Here is a 21,975-nt window from a genome sequence, read left to right on the forward strand (position 1 = left end):
AAATCTTTCGTTTGAAGCCAAATTTTGCCAAAATGCCAACAAAAAACACAGAGGCAATGACATAGTGATTACTCTTGCATATTTAGAAGTCAATTCCGCCCACATAATAAAATTGAGGTAGAATATAGGTAATCTCTTTTTGCGAAAATGAACCAAATATATTATAGAAGTTCACCAAAACTACAAAGCATCTCAAACATGATAAAGTTACATTGAGGTCCCTGGACCATATACCTGGCAATAGGAAACCCGACTCAGCCCGAAATAGCCCAATACGTCCCGGCCTGGTCTTGCCCACGAGACAGGCCTAGGCCTAAGTTTTGAGCCCAAAGGCCAGGTTGGGCTGGGCTTGGGCTTTGCATTTGTGTGTTTTAGGGAAGAGGAACGGCCCAAGGCCTGACAGGCTTATCCTTTGTTGGGTTGGGCTTGGGCCTGAAATCTAGGCCCAAAGGCCGGCCCAGGACAGGCCCAGGCCTAGGTTTTCTGTTGTGGGCTTATATAGGCCCGATCTGGCCCGACTTATCGCTAGGTATGCTGGACCACCAAACGACAAATATCATCGCTAGGTTGCCAGCATCGCTCCTATGGAGTGGGTCTGACCTTGTCGATGTCAGTTGGAAATTTTTCGTGCACATGCCTTTAATGGTCAGGTCCATGGAGCCACTGTAAGGGCATATTTCTCCCTAAGTGGTTTTGGTGATTGATGGCAATGCATTTGCGGACTAATCATGTGCATTGAGCATTTCAGATATCTCTTGGCTAGGCACTAGACGATTCGACACCCCTCGGAGCCTTTCGAAGACGGCGGTTTTTCTACGTTTCTTTTCGGTGGATTTGAGTCGTAGGAAAGCCGTACTATTAAGAGGGGTCCGCTTCGGAAACGTATGGGTGGAATAAACACGTACACAACCCCATATGCACTCACTGCCTCCTTCCCATCACCGGAGCCTTTCCTATGTTTGTTGTGGTGTTTCCAGCATCTTGTCAGCGGTAGTACTGCCCGTACCTACGGTTGTACCGTTTATGCGGTAGTACTGCTGGTACTTCCGTGGTACTACCTCTTAGGGCTTTCCCCGAGCATGCAACTTTCGGTTGCCTATTTGTCACTCACGGTAGTAGGGCAGTAGTACCGCTTCGGCGGTACTATAGCCCGTACTAGTGCTTCCACTACCGCTTGCGGGGTGTTCTCGTGTGCAAGGTTATGTTCCCGCTTTGTCTCAAGCGGAAGTAGAGTGGCACTAGGATGGTAGTACCGCTTGGCACGCTACTGCTGCCCCTGGCACCCTCTACTACCGCTGCCTCTCCAGGACTAAGACCCGAAGCGGTAGTACTGCTTGGGTCAGTGGTACTACCGCTCCAGCGGCACTACTGTAGCTACACTATGTGTAGTCTTAGGCCTATGCGGAGTTGTACCGCCTAAGCGGTAGTACCGCTCCTAGCAGCGCTAGTACCGCTTAGCTGCGGGCTGGGCAGAACATGGTTGGATTTTTGCTCCCCTATATAATGGGGGGTCTTCTTCCTTCTTAGGTTGACCTCTTCCCTTCCAAGCTCCATTATTGCTCAAAGCTCCATTTTCGCCCGATCTCTCTCCCTAGCCATCAAACTTGTTGATTCTCTAGGGATTGGTTGAGAAGGCCCCGATCTACACTTCCACCAAGAAAAATTTGATTCCCCCCACTAATCCCTTGCGGATCTTGTTACTCTTGGGTGTTTGAGCACCCTAGACGGTTGAGGTCACCGCGGAGCCATATTCCATTGAGGTGAAGCTTCATGGTGTCGTTGGGAGCCTCCAATTAAGTTGTGAAGATTGCCCCAACCTTGTTTGTAAAGGTTCGATCGCCGCCTCCAAGGGCACCAATAGTGGAATCACGACATCTCGCATTGTGTGAGGGCGTGAGGAGAATACGGTGGCCCTAGTGGCTTCTTGGGGAGCATTGTGCTTCCACACCGCTCCAACGAAGACGTACTTTCTCTCAAAGGGAAGGAATTTTGGTAACACATCATTGGTGCGCTTCGGTCCTAAACAAACATTTTTTAACCCCTTTTCGCGACGACATTTGGAACCGTCGCCAAGTGAGTGTGGGCGATAGGGGGGGGGTCCTTCCCACACAACCCAGAAACCGTTGGGGATATGGAGCAGTGATCTAGAAGCCTTCCAAAATGTAATCGTGTGCGATGCAGCACACACTAAATTCTTTCGCACGTGTGGTATCGGTGACTAAGCGTTTCTAATGATGCAGTGAAACCATACGGTCTGTCGTAACGAACCGTTTGGGAAACAGTATGTAAGGCACACGGGCCAACATATGAACTATGTGCGATTTGTGCCCCATCGCACACGAGTTTTCTGCGTAACCCGCTTGCCATGCTAGACTCCATCGCACACGTTTTCCAATAATTACCGTCTGCGATAATGTTCTATCACAAACGGTTCAGGATCCCCTTCGCACACATTCAAGTGTTGCAGACCATTTGTGATTTGTTAGGTATCACCGACGGTTGGCGCAAGAGTGACGTGTGCTTTTCGTTTGGGATCCCACACGTTTCCTGAAAAAATTACGACTGGGATTGTATTTTGCATAGGGCACGGTTTACTCCCAGTTCTCGTGTGGGATAACACGATATCACAAACGGTTCCAGAGAACCTACACACACGTAGTATCGCTGCAAATCGTTTGCGATCTGCTGTGTATCACCGACGGTGCCGCTATGATTGACGTATGCTTTCCGATGTGGATCGCACACACTCATTTAGTTGAACCGTGTGCGGAGCAATTGCCAGGTTAAAACAAAAATATCCCATTTTGAATCGGCACGCAAAAAGCAAATTTGCCACAATATTCAATTGAACAAATTAAAAAAATATCTCATTTTGAATCGGCACGCAAAAAGCAAATTCACCACAATATTCAATTGAACAAATAGTGTCCACAGAAAGAACATTCATCAGATTTTGCAACAATTGCAATTGAACATATGGTAGCTAAATTCCAATGATTTGTCCACGCATATATGAATTACATAATTAATCATAGTGTACGAAATACTAAGACCTCATCAGATGGAAAATAATGGACACATGCGTTATATGTTTAGTGGCTAACTCTTACTCAATGTTTCAGGAGAACGCGTGCTGAAATCTTCATTATCACCAGTGGTATTGATTTAGTGATCCAGGAAGAAGTCGCTGATAAATCTTCGAACCATCAGCAATTCACCAGCCAGGAGCGGTTCAGGGGTCCTCGGTTTTAAGATGAGCTGCAGTAATTTTAAGATCAGAATGTGCCATATGAGTGGAGTAGAAGATATTAATTAAGATAGACTTACTGGTACTAATTTGCGAGGATCGTCACAACTATCAGCAGAATTGCAGATGGAGATCATGTGTCTACAAACATAGTATCCACAAAGGTTGGTCCCTGCTTATTGCTGAGGACATTGAAATTTTTTGTACAAAATTAGTCATGTATTTGTCCTGTTAGGAGCAACCTAACCCGTGTTAGATGTATTATTTTTTTTCTTTGGACAAAATATAAATAGGTTTATTTAGAAACTTGAACATTTCACTAGCGTAAAGAAAGGTATTTGCAGACTATTGGATAAATTTTCCGAAAATAATGAATTTCGGGTGTGTTACCGGAGAAACGACCTCGTGTTGCACGGGTTGTTCCGTCTTGAACAGGTTCCTTGGTTTAGTTTTCCACAATGTGAGCACACTGCAAATGATGATGAATTTTGACAACATCAATTATTGAACCATATATGAATGCAAATTAATTTCAACATCATAGAATTCAATACCTATCCAAGAATTGTTGAACATGCGTTAGTTCCTGAGCGTTTGTTGACTCTCTGAGAGAATTGATGTAGTAAACTATGTTCTTGTTTGGAACAGTGAATACCAATATCCAGTGATTGGTACATATTAAGAAAGCCATGAACTTACGAATGATGTCGAAATCTGAAAGACAATAAGTGTATGCGTGGTTGTTTACTTGACTTACCGTTCATGATATGGCCAGAGAAATGATTCTGCATGGGACGTGTTTTCGAAGATACGGAGGACCGTGTTAACGGCCCAGTCCCGTCGGTCCTTACCATCTAATGTTGTGTCATTTGCTAATCCAGGATCTATGAAATACACACTCTCCCTTATTCTTCTCCGCGCATTTAATCCCCTGAGAGGAATAAAATGCAGTTAGTTGTTTATCATTTACAGCTTTGTATGGAGAAGTTGATCAGAATTTGTTAAGTACTTACAAAATCAGGCATCTAACAAGAGTGGCATCGAGCATGTTGAAGTTGAAGAAGAGATGTAAGTCCTCGAAACTCACATTGATGGAACCAGCATCGTGTCGGAAATGATCTCTATTGTAGTGGACTAGCAAAGCATGATGACATGCTGACATTTGATCCATGCAATATTCATGTAACTCGTAGCAACTGGAGCTGCACTCATCAAAGTATTCGCCAACAAGAAATGACAGGCCATGGACATAATTGTGTGCTTCAAGTACGTCTGCTTTACTTTTAGCAAGCAACAATTCTACTTGTTCATCATCCATGGCGTCAGAAATAATATTACTCCCCGATTCGAACAAGTTGCTGTTAATTTGGTTCTGGGCGATGAGTGATTTAAGTAAGAGGCAATCGTTCTATTTCCTCTTCACTCACCCGCTGCTCTTCCTCGTGGTCGTGGTTGTAGCCTTTTTGGCCACTTCCTTCTTGGTACTTGAAGCATTTCTAGCAGAACGTCTGGTTGCCTGCAAGGTAGGCTGCCGAGCAGACGGTGAAGCTTGGATGAACTTATTAGCAGACGGTTTATCTATACCAGACCGCTGAGCTGGCGGTGCTGCTGTGATGGACTGCTGGGCTGTAGGAGCAAAGGCATCAGACTGCTGACCATGCATTGAAGCTATGTCGGGTTTCTGCGCATGTGGTGCCAACTTGTCGGTGTGCTGAGGAGGCCGTGCCAACACGTTGGTTTGCTGAGCAGGAAGTGCTGACGCATTGGTATGCTGATCATGCGCCTACGGACCGACGGACTGATGAGCAATCGGTTTTGGACCTACAAACTGCTTAGCAGGCGGTTCTAAAGCATCAGACTGCTTAGCAGTCTATTCCACCAGGTTGGTCTGTTAAGCATGTGTTGCAGCTGGGTCCCAGCCCACTGCTTCAGCGGCCGACATCTGAACTGGTGGTGCGTCATCAGTAGTTGTAGGCCTTGCCACTGGCTGCTTTGGGGTGGAGGATGACATGGCATGTACGCCACAAAGTCGGGCCGGCTGATCACGGGTTGATGCATCAGCCCACGAGAGCTGCTGTGGCAAGGAGAGCGTCACCGGTTGAGGGGTGATGTCTACTACACAACCTTCTTCTTGTAGACGTTGTTGGGCCTCCAAGTGTAGACGTTTGTAGGACAGTAGCAAATTTCCCTTAAGTGGATGACCTAAGGTTTATCAATCCGTGGGAGGCGTAGGATGAAGATGGTCTCTCAAGCAACCCTGCAACCAAATAACAAAGAGTCTCTTGTGTCCCCAACACACCCAATATAATGGTAAATTGTATAGGTGCACTAGTTCGGCGAAGAGATGGTGATACAAGTGCAATATGAATAGTAGATAATGGTTTTTGTAATCTGAAAATATAAAAACATCAAGGTAGCAAGTGGTAAAAGTGAGCACAAACGGTATTGCAATGCTAGGAAACAAGGCCTAGGGTTCATGCTTTCACTAGTGCAAGTCCTCTCAACAATAATAACATAATTGGATCATATAACTATCCCTCAACATGCAACAAAGAGTCACTCCAAAGTCACTAAGCTACAACTAATTTTTTTTATTTTTATTAAGGTTTTTCAAACACACAAGAAGAATGTTGGAAAAGAAAATAAACCAGCATGAATGATACAGTGAAAAAGAGTGAGCACCCACAACTAGCATGAGTGTGTGAACATGAATGTAATGTCGGTGAGAAATAGTACTCCCCCAAGCTTAGGATTTTGGCCGAAGTTGATCTATGCCCATGGATCAAAGCTGCCTTCTCTGGTGTATTGAGGAGGGTCATCGGGTTGCCATTGGTTGGTGATCTCCTCCGGATCCCACTGATAAACAGACTGACAGTGAGGATCAAATAGTGGTTCCGACTCTAGAGCTGATGTCAGGCTCTGGTATGCCTGAATGGCCTCCGACAAAACAAGGTGCGTGCCTGAAAATATGTTGAACAAAGAGGGAGCAGGCAAGGTAATAGTCTCAATGTAATTATTATCAAATATCAGTCTATAGTTAAGCATCTTCATCTTATTCTTAACAATAAAGTCATGTGCTACCATGCTCTTATAATCTAGAAAAACATGAGGCAACAATTTTTCCTCTTTCTCATAATGCATAATAGGTATGTTAAAGTGAGCAGCAAGGCGCGAGGCGAAGATGCCTCCCAAGACGGGACCTTTGTACGGTTTAGATTTAATCGTTTAGCAACAATATTGCCTCAACTAAAAGTGGTATCATGAAACGCGACATTCTCATTCCCAAGATGAAAGGCTATTCCTTGAACTCCGAATAAGACAACTAATGCCATTATTAGTACTGGCAACGCAAGACCAAACGATGGTATAGCAATGAACAAAGCATGGAGCAAGATAAAAATATCAGGGGCACTAATATTTCCATAGTTCCCACGACCAATTAAGCATATACTACCAAATATTGCAAAGTATAGTAGAACAGGAAAACGTATGCTAGTGATCCTTGCATCGGAAACTTTCCTCGTTTCCCCTACAACAATCATATCAATAAATCCCTCCACATCATTATGATGCGGTTCCTCTATGCTGCCCTCAAAGGGTATCCTACAAACCCGGCAAAAATCATAAAGTGACATCTCCTTATGCTCATCATATAAATAAAATTCCACCGAAGGTGGCGATCTCCTATTATGGAAATGAAAATTTTGCACAAAAATATTGGTGAGTAGGAGATACTGTTCACGCTGGCCGTGGAGGAAGTCGGTGGGGCCTGCATTCTCAGCAAAATAATAAAAATCTTCATAAATCTCGGCTTCTCTCAAGAACTCATCACAAGGCCATTCACACGGCCGAACCTCCGCATTGCGAGGGAGATTATATTTGGGCTTCTTATTTTCTCCACTTTGCTTATCCTTCGAGCTTCGGCTCGAAGAGCCCCTCAAAAATCTCTTCATCTTATTCTGAAAATTTCGGAAATTTTTAGTAACTTAAAAATAAAAGTGAAACAAACTCAACAAAATTGATAGCAACTACTCCTACAAGTGCCTAGAGGCTATACCATGCATTAAAACTACTTTTGACCACATAAATTTGACATGCAAGCTCAAGAATAGGGTCACCTAAGAAGCAAAAATTTGCAATAAATAAAGCATTAGAACAAAAAATAATTGGACCATTGGAGGATTCACATACCGAAGAACAATCCCCCAAAGCAGTTTTGTGAATGGAGCTTTGAGCAAGGAGATCGAAAATGGCAGCAAGATGAGCTAGAACTCGAGTTTGAGCTGGTGGGTGATTTTTTCTGGAGGAAGATGAAGTGTGTGGGTGCAAGAATAAGTGGAGGGGGCCCACGTGGGGTCCACGAGGCAGGGGGCGCCCAGGGGCGTAGGGCGCGCCCTCCACCCTCGTGGGCACATCGTGAGGCCCCCTGGTGTGTTCTTAGAGCCAATAATTGTTAAATATTCCAGAAAAAATGATATTATATTTTCAGGGCATTTGGAGAACTTTTATTTTCGGGGTATTTTTATTGCAAGGATAATTCAGAAAACAGACAGAAAATACTATTTTTACTTTATTTAATCTATATAACAGAAAGTAAAAAGAGGGTACAGAAAGTTGTGCTTTCTAACTTCATCCATCTCATGCTCATCAAAAGGAATCCACTAACAAGGTTGATAAAGTCTTGTTAACAAACTCATTTCAAATCGCATGAAACCGGAGAAATTTCAAATAACACTAGGTTACCTCAACTAGGATATGCACATCCCCAACAATAAGAATATCATATTTCTTCTTGACAGTAGGAAGAGGAAATTCAAAACCTCCAATAATAATTGTTGAAAATTTTCCAATAGAATTGATAATGTGGACTTGAGGTTGTTTCCTCGGAAAGTGTACCGTATGCTCATTACCATTAACATGAAAAGTGACATTGCCTTTGTTGCAATCAATAACAGCCCATGCAGTATTCAAAAAGGGTCTTCCAAGAATAACAGACATACTATCGTCCTCGGGAATATCAAGAATAACAAAGTCCGTTAAAATAGTAATGTTTGCAACCCCAACAAGCACATACTCACAAATACCGACGGGTATATCAGTTGATTTATCAGCCATTTGCAAAGATATTTCAGTAGGTGTCAACTGTTGGAAATATGCCCAAGAGGCAATAATAAAAGCATTATTATTATATTTCCTTGTTCATGATAATTGTCTTTATTCATGCTATAATTGTATTATCCGGAAATCGTAATACATGTGTGAATAACAGACACCAACATGTCCCTAGCAAGCCTCTAGTTGACTAGCTCGTTGATCAACAGATAGTCATGGTTTCCTGACTATGGACATTGGATGTCATTGATAACGAGATCACATCATTAGGAGAATGATGTGATGGACAAGACCCAATCCCAAACATAGCACAAGATCGTATAGTTCGTTTGCTAGAGTTTTCCAATGTCAAAGTATCTTTTCCTTAGACCATGAGATCGTGTAACTCCCGGATATCGTAGGAGTGCTTTGGGTATGCCAAACGTCACAACGTAACTGGGTGACTATAAAGGTAGACTACGGGTATCTCCGAAAGTATCTGTTGGGTTGACATGGATCAAGACTGGGATCTGTCACTCCGTATGACGGAGAGGTATCACTGGGCCCACTCGGTAATGCATCATCATAATGAGCTCAAAGTGACCAAGTGTCTGGTCACGGGATCATGCATTACGGTACGAGTAAAGTGACTTGCCGGTAACGAGATTGAACGAGGTATTGGGATACCGACGATCGAATCTCGGGCAAGTAACATATCGATAGACAAAGGGAATTGCATACGGGGTTGATTGAATCCTCGACATCGTGGTTCATCCGATGAGATCATCGTGGAGCATGTGGGAGCCAACATGGGTATCCAGATCCCGCTGTTGGTTATTGACCGGAGAGTCGTCTCGGTCATGTCTGCTTGTCTCCCGAACCCGTAGGGTCTACACACTTAAGGTTCGGTGACGCTAGGGTTATGAAGATATGTATATGCAGAAACCCGAATGTTGTTCGGGGTCCCGGATGAGATCCCGGACGTCATGAGGAGTTCCGGAATGGTCCGGAGGTAAAGAATTATATATAGGAAGTGCTGTTTCGGGCATCGGGACAAGTTTCGGGGTTATCGGTATTGTACCGGGACCACCGGAAGGGTCCCGGGGGTCCACCGGGTGGGGCCACCTATCCCGGAGGGCCCCATGGGCTGAAATAGGATGAAACCCAGCCCATAGTGGGCTGGGGTGCCAGCCCTTATAGGCCCATGCGCCTAGGGTTCCACCATGGAAGAGTCCATGTGGTGGAAGGCACCCCTAGGTGCCTTGGGGGGGAGGGAATCCTCCCCTTGGCCGCCGCCCCCCTAGTAGATCTCATCTACTAGGGCCGGCGCCCCCCCATGGCACCCCTATATATAGTGGGGGGGAGAGGAGGGATTTCACCCCAGCCCCTGGCGCCTCCCTCTCCCCCCGTTACGTCTCTCCCTCGTAGTCTTGGCGAAGCCCTGCTTCTGTGACGCCCTGCATCCACCACCACGCCGTCGTGCTGCTGGATCTTCATCAACCTCTCCTTTCCCCTTGCTGGATCAAGAAGGAGGAGAAGTCTCCCGTCCCGTACGTGTGTTGAACGCGGAGGTGCCGTCCGTTCGACGCTGGTCATCGGTGATTTGGATCACGTCGAGTACGACTACATCATCACCGTTCTTTTGAACGCTTCCGTGCGCGATCTACAAAGGTATGTAGATGCATCCAATGACTCGTTGCTAGATGAACTCCTAGATGATCTTGGTGAAACGAGTAGGAAAATTTTTGTTTTCTGCAACGTTCCCCAACAGTGGCATCATGAGCTAGGTCTATGCGTAGTTCTTCTTGCGCGAGTAGAACACAATTTGTTGTGGGCGTAGATTTGTCAACTTTCTTGCCGTTACTAGTCTTTTCTTGCTTCAGCGGCATTGTGGGATGAAGCGGCCCGGACCAACCTTACACGTACGCTTACGTGAGACCGGTTCCACCGACTAACATGCACTAGTTGCATAAGGTGGCTGGCGGGTGTCTGTCTCTCCCACTTTAGTTGGAGCGGATTCGATGAACAGGGTCCTTATGAAGGGTAAATAGAAGTTGACAAATCACGTTGTGGCTTTAACGTAGGTAAGAAGACGTTCTTGCTAGAACCCTAATTCAGCCACGTAAAACTTGCAACAACAATTAGAGGACGTCTAACTTGTTTTTGCAGCAAGTGGTTTGTGATATGATATGGCCAAAGTTGTGATGAATGATGAATGATCTATATGTGATGTATGAGATGTTCATGCTATTGTAATAGGATTCACGACTTGCATGTCGATGAGTATGACAACCGGCAGGAGCCATAGGGGTTGTCTTTATTCTTTTATATGACCTGCGTGTCATCAAGAAACGCCATGTAAATTACTTTACTTTGTTGCTAAACGCGTTAGCCATAGTAGTAGAAGTAATACTTGGCGAGCAACTTCATGGAGACACGATGATGGAGATCATGATGATGGAGATCATGGTGTCAAGCCGGTGACAAGATGATCATGGAGCCCCAAGATGGAGATCAAAGGAGCTATGTGATATTGGCCATATCATGTCACGATTATTATTTGATTGCATGTGATGTTTATCATGTTTTTGCATCTTGTTTACTTAGAACGACGGTAGTAAATAAGATGATCCCTCATAACAATTTCAAGAAGTGTTCTCCCCTAACTGTGCACCGTTCCTAAAGTTCGTCGTTTCTAAGCACGCCGTGATGATCGGGTGTGATGGATCCTTACGTTCACATACAACGGGTGTTGACGAGCCTAGCATGTACAGACATGGCCTCGGAACACATGCAAAACACTTAGGGTTAACTTGATGAGCCTAGCATGTACAGACATGGCCTCGGAACACAGAAGACCGAAAGGTCGAGCATGAGTCGTATAGAAGATACGATCAACATGAAGATGTTCACCGACGTTGACTAGTCCGTCTCACGTGATGATCGGACACGGGCTAGTTAACTCGGATCATGTGATACTTAGATGACTAGAGGGATGTCTAATCTAAGTGGGAGTTCATTAATAATTTGATTAGATGAACTTAATTATCATGAACTTAGTCTAAAATCTTTGCAATATGTCTTGTAGATCAAATGGCCAACGTAGTCCTCAACTTCAACGCGTTCCTAGAGAAAACCAAGCTGAAAGACGATGGCAGCAACTATACGGACTGGGTCCGGAACCTGAGGATCATCCTCATAGCTGCCAAGAAAGATTATGTCCTACAAGCACCGCTAGGTGATCCACCCGTCCCACAGAACCAAGACGTTATGAACGCTTGGCAGACACGTGTTGACGACTACTCCCTCGTTCAGTGCGACATGCTTTACAGCTTAGAGCCGGGGCTCCAAAAGCGTTTTGAGAGACATGGAGCATACGAGATGTTCGAAGAGCTGAAAATGGTTTTTCAAGCTCATGCCCGGATCGAGAGATATGAAGTCTCCGATAAGTTCTTCAGCTGTAAGATGGAGGAAAATAGTTCTGTTAGTGAGCACATACTCACTATGTCTGGGTTGCATAACCGCTTGTCTCAGCTGGGAGTTAATCTCCCGGATGATGCGGTCATTGACGGAATCCTCCAGTCGCTTCCACCAAGCTACAAGAGCTTTGTGATGAACTTCAACATGCAGGGGATGCAAAAGACCATTCCTGAGTTGTTCTCAATGCTGAAATCAGCGGAGGTAGAAGTCAAGAAGGAACATCAAGTGTTGATGGTCAATAAAACCACTAAGTTCAAGAAAGGCAAGGGTAAAAAGAACTCCAAGAAGGACGGCAAGGAAGTTGCCGCGCCCGGCAAGCAAGCTGCCGGGAAGAAGCCGAAGAATGGACCCAAGCCTGAGACGGAGTGCTTTTATTGCAAAGGGAAGGGTCACTGAAAACGGAACTGCCCCAAATACTTAGCGGACAGGAAGGCCGGCAAAACAAAAGGTATATTTGATATACATGTAATTGATGTGTACCTTACCAGTACTCGTAGTGACTCCTGGGTATTTGATACCGGTGCCGTTGCTCATATTTGTAACTCACAGCAGGAGCTGCGGAATAAACGGAGACTGGCAAAGGACGAGGTGACGATGCGCGTCGGGAATGGTTCCAAGGTCGATGTGATCGCCGTCGGCACGCTGCCTCTGCATTTACCTACGGGATTAGTTTTAAACCTCAATAACTGTTATTTAGTGCCAGCTTTGAGCATGAACATTGTATCGGGATCTCGTTTAATTCGAGATGGCTACTCATTTAAATCTGAGAATAATGGTTGTTCCATTTATATGAGAGATATGTATTATGGTCATGCTCCTATGGTGAATGGTTTATTCTTAATGAGTCTCGAACGTAATGCTACACATGTTCATAATGTGAGTACCAAAAGATGTAAGGTTGATAATGATAGTTCCACATACTTGTGGCACTGCCGCCTTGGTCACATAGGTGTCAAACGCATGAAGAAGCTCCATGCAGATGGACTTTTAGAGTCTCTCGATTATGAATCATTTGACACGTGCGAACCATGCCTTATGGGTAAAATGACCAAGACTCCGTTCTCAGGAACAATGGAGCGAGCAACCGACTTATTGGAAAACATACATACTGATGTGTGCGGTCCAATGAGTGTTGAGGCTCGCGGTGGATATCGTTATGTTCTCACCCTCACTGATGATTTAAGTAGGTATGGGTATATCTACTTAATGAAACACAAGTCTGAAACCTTTGAAAAGTTCAAGGAATTTCAGAGTGAGGTTGAAAATCAACGTGACAGGAAAATCAAGTTTCTACGATCAGATCGTGGAGGAGAATACTTGAGTCATGAATTTGGCACACACTTAAGGAAATGTGGAATAGTTTCACAACTCACGCCGCCTGGAACACCTCAGCGTAACGGTGTGTCCGAACGTCGTAATCGCACTCTATTAGATATGGTGCGATCTATGATGTCTCTTACCGATTTACCGCTATCTTTTTGGGGCTATGCTTTAGAGACTGCCGCATTCACTTTAAATAGGGCTCCGTCGAAATCCGTTGAGACGACACCGTATGAATTATGGTTTGGGAAGAAACCTAAGCTGTCGTTTCTAAAAGTTTGGGGATGCGATGCTTATGTGAAGAAACTTCAACCTGAGAAGCTCGAACCCAATTCGGAAAAATGCGTCTTCATAGGATACCCAAAAGAAACTATTGGGTATACCTTCTACCTCAGATCCGAAGGCAAGATCTTTGTTGCCAAGAATGGGTCCTTTCTAGAGAAAGAGTTTCTCTCGAAAGAAGTAAGTGGGAGGAAAGTAGAGCTTGATGAAGTATTACCTCTTGAACCGGCAAATGGCGCAACTCAAGAAAATGTTCCTGAGGTGCCTGCACCGACTAGAGAGGAAGTTAATGATGATGATCAAAATACTTCTGATCAAGCTCCTACTGAGATTCGAAGGTCCACAAGGACACGTTCCGCACCAGAGTGGTACGGCAACCCTGTCTTGGAAATCATGTTGTTGGACAACGGTGAACCTTCAAACTATGAAGAAGCGATGGCAGGCCCAGATTCCGACAAATGGCTAGAAGCCATGAAATCCGAGATAGGATCCATGTATGAAAACGAAGTATGGACTTTGACCGACTTGCCCGTTGAACGGTGAGCCATAGAGAATAAATGGATCTTTAAGAAGAAGACAGACGCGGATGGTAATGTGACCATCTATAAAGCTCGGCTTGTCGCTAAGGGTTATCGACAAGTTCAAGGGGTTGACTACGATGAGACTTTCTCACCGGTAGCGAAGCTAAAGTCCGTCCGAATCATGTTAGCAATTGCCGCATTCTACGATTATGAGATATGGCAAATGGACGTCAAAACGGCATTCCTTAATGGTTTCCTTAAGGAAGAATTGTATATGATGCAGCCGGAAGGTTTTGTCGATCCTAAGAATGCTGACAAGGTGTGCAAGCTCCAACGCTCGATTTATGGGCTGGTGCAAGCATCTCGGAGTTGGAACATTCGCTTTGATGAAATGATCAAAGCGTTTGGGTTTACACAGACTTATGGAGAAGCCTGCGTTTACAAGAAATTGAGTGGGAGCTCTGTAGCATTTCTCATATTATATGTAGATGACATACTATTGATAGGAAATGATATAGAACTCTTGGACAGCATCAAAGCCTACTTGAATAAGAGTTTTTCAATGAAGGACCTTGGAGAAGCTGCTTATATATTAGGCATCAAAATCTATAGAGATAGATCAAAACGCCTCATAGGTCTTTCACAAGGCACATACCTTGATAAGATATTGAAGAAGTTCAATATGGATCATTCTAAGAAGGGGTTCTTACCTGTGTTACAAGGTGTGAAATTGAGCTCAGCTCAATGTCCGACCACGGCAGAAGATATAGAAGAGATGAGCGTCATCCCCTATGCCTCAGCCATAGGTTCTATTATGTATGCCATGCTGTGTACCAGACCTGATGTAAACCTTGCCGTAAGTTTGGTAGGAAGGTACCAAAGTAATCCCGGCAAGGAACACTGGACAGCGGTCAAGAATATCCTGAAGTACCTGAAAAGGACTAAGGAAATGTTTCTCGTTTATGGAGGTGACGAAGAGCTCGTCGTAAAGGGTTACGTCGACGCTAGCTTCGACACAGATCTGGATGACTCTAAGTCACAAACCGGATACATGTATATGTTGAATGGTGGAGCAGTAAGCTGGTGCAGCTGCAAGCAGAGCGTCGTGGCGGGATCTACATGTGAAGCAGAGTACATGGCAACCTCGGAGGCAGCACATGAAGCAATATGGGTGAAGGAGTTCATCACCGACCTAGGAGTCATACCCAATGCGTCGGGGCCAATCAAACTCTTTTGTGACAACACTGGAGCTATTGCACTTGCCAAGGAGCCCAGGTTTCACAAGAAGACAAGGCACATCAAGCGTCGCTTCAACTCCATTCGTGAAAATGTTCAAAATGGAGACATAGAGATTTGTAAAGTACATACGGACCTGAATGTAGCAGATCCGTTGACTAAACCTCTCCCTAGAGCAAAACATGATCAACACCAGAATTCCATGGGTGTTCGATTCATCACAATGTAACTAGATTATTGACTCTAGTGCAAGTGGGAGACTGTTGGAAATATGCCCTAGAGGCAATAATAAAAGCATTATTATTATATTTCCTTGTTCATGATAATTGTCTTTATTCATGCTATAATTGTATTATCCGGAAATCGTAATACATGTGTGAATAACAGACACCAACATGTCCCTAGCAAGCCTCTAGTTGACTAGCTCGTTGATCAACAGATAGTCATGGTTTCCTGACTATGGAAATTGGATGTCATTGATAACGAGATCACATCATTAGGAGAATGATGTGATGGACAAGACCCAATCCCAAACATAGCACAAGATCGTATAGTTCGTTTGCTAGAGTTTTCCAATGTCAAAGTATCTTTTCCTTAGACCATGAGATCGTGTAACTCCCGGATATCGTAGGAGTGCTTTGGGTATTCCAAACGTCACAACGTAACTGGGTGACTATAAAGGTAGACTACGGGTATCTCCGAAAGTATCTGTTGGGTTGACATGGATCAAGACTGGGATTTGTCACTCCGTATGACGGAGAGGTATCACTGGGCCCACTCGGTAATGCATCATCATAATGAGCTCAAAGTGACCAAGTGTCTGGTCACGGGATCATGCATTATGGTACGAGTAAAGTGACTTGCCGGTAACGAGATTGAACGAGGTATTGGGATACCGACGATCGAATCTCGGGCAAGTAACATATCGATAGACAAAGGGAATTGCATACGGGGTTGATTGAATCCTCGACATCGTGGTTCATCCGATGAGATCATCGTGGAGCATGTGGGAGCCAACATGGGTATCCAGATCCCGCTGTTGGTTATTGACCGGAGAGTCGTCTCGGTCATGTCTGCTTGTCTCCCGAACCCGTAGGGTCTACACACTTAAGGCTCGGTGACGCTAGGGTTATGAAGATATGTATATGCAGAAACCCGAATGTTGTTCGGGGTCCCGGATGAGATCCCGGACGTCATGAGGAGTTCCGGAATGGTCTGGAGGTAAAGAATTATATATAGGAAGTGCTGTTTCGGGCATCGGGACAAGTTTCGGGGTTATCGGTATTGTACCGGGACCACCGGAAGGGTCCCGGGGGTCCACCGGGTGGGGCCACCTATCCCGGAGGGCCCCATGGGCTGAAATAGGATGAAACCCAGCCCATAGTGGGCTGGGGCGCCAGCCCTTATAGGCCCATGCGCCTAGGGTTCCACCATGGAAGAGTCCATGTGGTGGAAGGCACCCCTAGGTGCCTTGGGGGGGAGGGAATCCTCCCCTTGGCCGCCGCCCCCCCTAGTAGATCTCATCTACTAGGGCCGGCGCCCCCCCCATGGCACCCCTATATATAGTGGGGGGAGAGGAGGGATTTCACCCCAGCCCCTGGCGCCTCCCTCTCCCCCCGTTACGTCTCTCCCTCGTAGTCTTGGCGAAGCCCTGCTTCTGTGACGCCCTGCATCCACCACCACGCCGTCGTGCTACTGGATCTTCATCAACCTCTCCTTTCCCCTTGCTGGATCAAGAAGGAGGAGAAGTCTCCCGTCCCGTACGTGTGTTGAACGCGGAGGTGCCGTCCGTTCGGCGCTGGTCATCGGTGATTTGGATCACGTCGAGTACGACTACATCATCACCGTTCTTTTGAACGCTTCCGTGCGCGATATACAAAGGTATGTAGATGCATCCAATGACTCGTTGCTAGATGAACTCCTAGATGATCTTGGTGAAACGAGTAGGAAAATTTTTGTTTTCTGCAACGTTCCCCAACATCAACTTATTCAAATCAAGTCTACGATATAAAGAGAGAGGCATAACACTAACACAGGCTCCGAGATCACATAAAGCAGTTTTAACATAGTTTCTCTTAATGGAGCATGGTATAGTTGGTACTCCTGGATCTCCTAGTTTCTTTGGTATTCCACCCTTAAAAGTGTAATTAGCAAGCATGGTGGAAATTTTAGCTTCCGGTATCATTCTTTTATTTGTGACAATATCTTTCACATACTTAGCATAAGGATTTATTTTAAGCATATCAGTCAAACGCATACGCAAAAAGATAGGTCTAATCATTTTAGCAAAGCGCTCAAAATCCTCATCATCCTTTTTATTGGATGGTTTAGGAGGAAAAGGCATGGGTTTCTGAACCCATGGTTCACTTTCTTTACCGTGCTTCCTAGCAACAAAGTCTCTCTTATCATAACCTTGATTCTTTGATTGTGGGTTATCAAGATCAACAGCAGGTTCAATCTCTACATCATTATCATTGCTAGGTTGAGCATCAACATGAACATCATCATTAACATTATCACTAGGTTTATGTTCATTACCAGATTGTGTTTCAGCATCAAAAATAGAAATATCATTGGGATTCTCAGGTGTGTCGACAACAGGTTCACTAGAAGCATGCAAAGTCCTATCTTTTTCTTTTTCTTCTTCTTAGAAGAACTAGGTACATCAACATTAAATCTCTGAGAATCTTGCTCAATTCTTTAACGGTGGCCCTCATGATACAAAGGTTCCTGAGTCATTTTACCCCCTCTAGTCATAACTCTAACAACATTATCATTTTTCTTGTTATTTAATTCATTAAGCAAATCATTCTGAGCCTTAAGTACTTGTTCTACTTGGGTGGTAACCATAGAAGCATGTTTACTAATGAGTTTAAGTTCACCTTTAACTCTAGACATATAATCACTCAAGTGTTCAATCATATGAGCATTACGTTTCAATTGTCTACCAACATAAGCATTGAAGTCTTGTTGTTTAACCATAAAATTATCGAACTCATCCAAGCATTGGCTAGCAAACTTAGTAGATGGGATTTCACATTTATCAAATCTATAGAGAGAATTTACCTTTACTACCTGTGTCGGGTTATCAAGACCATGCATTTCTTCAATAGGTGGTAAATTCTTAACATCTTTAGCTTTAATACCTTTATCTTTCATATATTTCTTTGCCTCTTGCATATCTTCAGGACTGAGAAATAGAATACCCCTTTTCTTCGGAGTTGGCTTAGGAGTTGGTTCAGTAAGTGTCCAATCATTTTCATTACTCAACATATTATTCAATAGCAATTCAGCTTGATCAACAGTTCTTTCCCTGAAAACACAACCAGCACAACTATCCAGGTGGTCTCTGGAAGCATCGGTTAGTCCATTATAAAAGATATCAAGTATTTCATTTTTCTTGAGAAGATGATCAGGCAAAGCATTAAGTAATTGGAGAAGCCTCCCCCAAGCTTGTGGGACATTCTCTTCTTTAATTTGCACAAAATTATATATTTCCCTTAAGGCAGCTTGTTTCTTATGAGCGGGGAAATATTTAGCAGAGAAGTAATAAATCATATCCTGGGGACTACGCACACAACCAGGATCAAGAAAATTAAACCATGTTTTAGCATCACCCTTTAATGAGAACGGAGACAACTTAAGGATAAAGTAATAGCGAGTTTTCTCATCATTAGTGAATGGTTATATCATTTAATTTAGTAAGATGTGCCACAACAGTTTCAGATTCATAGCCATAAAAAGGATCAGATTCAACCAAAGTAATTAACTCAGGGTCGACAGAGAAATCATAATCCTTATCGGAAATAAAGATAGGTGAAGTAGCAAAAGCAGGGTCATATTTCATTCTAGCATTTAAAGATTTTTCTTTAAGCTTAGCTAATAATTTCTTAAGATCATATCTATCATTGCAAGCTAAGAAGTGTCTAGCAGTTTCTTCATCCATAACATAACCCTCAGGCACAACAGGCAATTCATATCTAGGGGCAGAATCTTCATCACCACTTTCATCAATATTATCAGTTTCAATAATTTCATTCTCTCTAACCCTAGCAAGTTGTTCATCAAGAAATTCACCTAGTGGCACAGTATTATCAAGCATAGAATTAGTTTCATCATAAGTATCATGCAAAGCAGAAGTGGCATCATCAATAACATGCGACATATTAGAATGAATAGCAGGTGTAGGTGTCGCAAGTTTACTCAAATCAGAAGGTGAATCAAGTGCAGAGCTAGATGGCAGTTCCTTACCTCCCCTCGTAGTTGAGGCAAAATCTTAGTTTTATTATCTTTCAAGTTCTTTATAGTGATCAGAAGATATATATCCCAAGTGACTCAAAGAATAGAGCTATGCTCCCCGGCAACGGCGCCAGAAAAAATTCTTGATAACCCACAAGTATAGGGGATCACAACAGTTTTCAAGGGTAGAATTCAACCCAAATTTATTGATTCGACACAAGGGGAGCCAAAGAATATTCTCAAGTATTAACAGTTGAGTTGTCAATTCAACCGCACCTGAAAGACTTAATATATGCAGCAAAGTATTTGGTAGCAAAGTAATATGATAGTAGTGGTAACGGTAACAAAATTAATAGTTTTGGTTTTGTAGTGATTGTAACAGTAGCAACAGAAAAGTAACTAAGCAAAGATCAATATGTGAAAAGCTCGTAGGCAATGGATTAGTGATGGATAATTATGTCGGATGCGATTCCTCATGCAATAGTTATAACATAGGGTGACACAGAACTAGCTCCAGTTCATCAATGTAATGTAGGCATGTATTCCGAATATTTTCATACGTGCTTATGGAAAAGAACTTGCATGACATCCTTTGTCCTACCCTCCCGTGGCAACGGGATCCTATTGGAAACTAAGTGATATTAGGGCCTCCTTTTAATAGAGTACTGGACCAAAGCATTAACACATAGTGAATACATGAACTCCTCAAACTACGGTCGTCACCGGTAAGTATCCCGATTATTGTCACTTCGGGGTTAACGGATCATAACACATAATAGGTGACTATAGACTTGCAAGATAGGATCAAGAACTCACATATATTCATGAAAACATAATAGGTTCAGATCTGAAATCATGGCACTCGGGCCCTAGTGATAATCCACAAGTATAGGGGATCGCAACAGTTTTCGAGGGTAGAGTATTCAACCCAAATTTATTGATTCGACACAAGGGGAGCCAAAGAATATTCTCAAGCATTAGCAGCTGAGTTGTCAATTCAACCACTCCTGGAAACTTAATACCTCCTGCAAAGTGTTTAGTAGCAAAGTAATATGATAGTAATGGTAACGGTAGCAAAAGGTAACAGTAATAAACGTAATGTTTTTGGTATTTTGTAGTGATGATAGCAATAGCAACGGGAAATTAAATAAGCGGAGAACAATATATGGAAAGCTCGTAGGCAATGGATCAGTGATGGAGAATTATGCCGGATGCGGTTCATCATGTAATAGTCATAACCTAGGGTGACACAGAACTAGCTCCAGTTCATTGATATAATGTAGGCATGTATTCCGAACATAGCCATACGTGCTTATGGAAAAGAACTTGCATGACATCTTTTGTCCTACCCCTCCCGTGGAAGCGGGGTCCTTACGGAAACTAAGGGATATTAAGGCCTCCTTTTAATAGAGAACTGGAACAAAGCATTAACACATAGTGAATACATGAACTCCTCAAACTACGGTCATCACCGGTAAGTATCCCGATTATTGTCACTTCGGGGTTAACGGATCATAACACATAATAGGTGACTATAGACTTGCAAGATAGGATCAAGAACACTCATATATTGATGAAAACATAATAGGTTCAGATCTGAAATCATGGCACTCGGGCCCTGGTGACAAGCATTAAGCATAGCAAAGTCATAGCAACATCAATCTTAGAACATAGTGGATACTAGGGATCAAATCCTAACAAAACTAACTCGATTACATGACAGATCTCATCCAACCCATCACCGTCCAGCAACCCTACGATGGAATTACTCACGCACGGTGGTGAGCATCATGAAATTGGTGATGGAGGATGGTTGATGATGACGATGGCGACAGATTCCCCTCTCCGGAGCCCCGAACGGACTCCAGATCAGCCCTCCCGGGAGGTTTTAGGGCTTGGCGGCGGCTCCATATCGTAAAACGTGATTAATTCTTCTCTCTGTTTTTTCTCTCCCCAAAACACAATATATAGAGTTGGAGTTGGAGTCAGAGAGGCAACAGGGGGCCCACGAGGTAGGGGGGCGCGCCCCCACCCTCGTGGACAGGTGGTGGGCCCCCTGGCCTTCATCTTTTGCAGGTATTTTTCATATTTTCTGAAAAGTTGCTCCGTGAAGTTTCAGGTCATTCCGAGAATGTTTGTTTCTGTACATAAATAACACCATGGTAATTCTGCTAAAAACAGCGTCAGTCCGAGTTAGTTCCATTCAAATCATGCAAGTTAGAGTCCAAAACAAGGGCAAAAGTGTTTGGAAAAGTAGATACGATGGAGACGTATCAACTCCCCCAAGCTTAAACCTTTGCTTGTCCTCAAGCAATTCAGTTGACAAACTAAAAGTGATAAAGAAAAACTTTTACAAACTCTGTTTGCTCTTGTTGTTGTAAATATGTAAAGGCAGCATTCAAGTTTTCAGTAAAGATTATAACTAACCACATTCACAATAACGCATAGGTCTCCAGTTTACTCATATGAATGGCATAATCAACTAGCGAGCAATAATAATAAATCTCGATGACAACACTTTCTCAAAACAATCATAATATGATATAACAAGGTGGTATC

The sequence above is a fragment of the Triticum urartu genome, chromosome 5A (genome assembly GCF_056163025.1).
Source record: "Triticum urartu cultivar PI428250 chromosome 5A, HENAU_Tu73, whole genome shotgun sequence".
NCBI lineage: Eukaryota > Viridiplantae > Streptophyta > Magnoliopsida > Poales > Poaceae > Triticum > Triticum urartu.